Below are 391 nucleotides of genomic sequence, written 5' to 3' on the forward strand. Positions count from 1 at the left end.
CTCCAGTTCCCCAACGACGGGGAGGGGAGGGGGGAGGGGAGGGGGAGGGGGAGGGCAGCCCCCCCCAGCCCGAGCCGCAGCGGGACCTCAGCGCACGCCCGGGCGCGGCCACCCTGGGTGGGCCACGCAGGTGACCTTTGGGGCGCATCGAGGATTCGGGGACCCCCCCATCCTTCCCCACCCCCCTCGCTGTCCAGGGCCCTCAGCCCTGGGGGGCCTGGGCGGGGCCCGGCGCCCGCAACCATATTAGGATGAGAATGTGGCTTAGAGTGCTTGCCTAGCATGCATAAAACCCTGGTTCGATTTCTCAGTACCACATATACAGAAAAAGCCAGAAGTGGTACTGTGGCTCAAATGGTAGAGTGCTAAGCTTGAGCAAAAGAGGCTTAAG

Source organism: Dipodomys ordii, unplaced genomic scaffold, assembly GCF_000151885.1.
Source record: "Dipodomys ordii isolate 6190 unplaced genomic scaffold, Dord_2.0 Scaffold112, whole genome shotgun sequence".
Lineage (NCBI taxonomy): Eukaryota > Metazoa > Chordata > Mammalia > Rodentia > Heteromyidae > Dipodomys > Dipodomys ordii.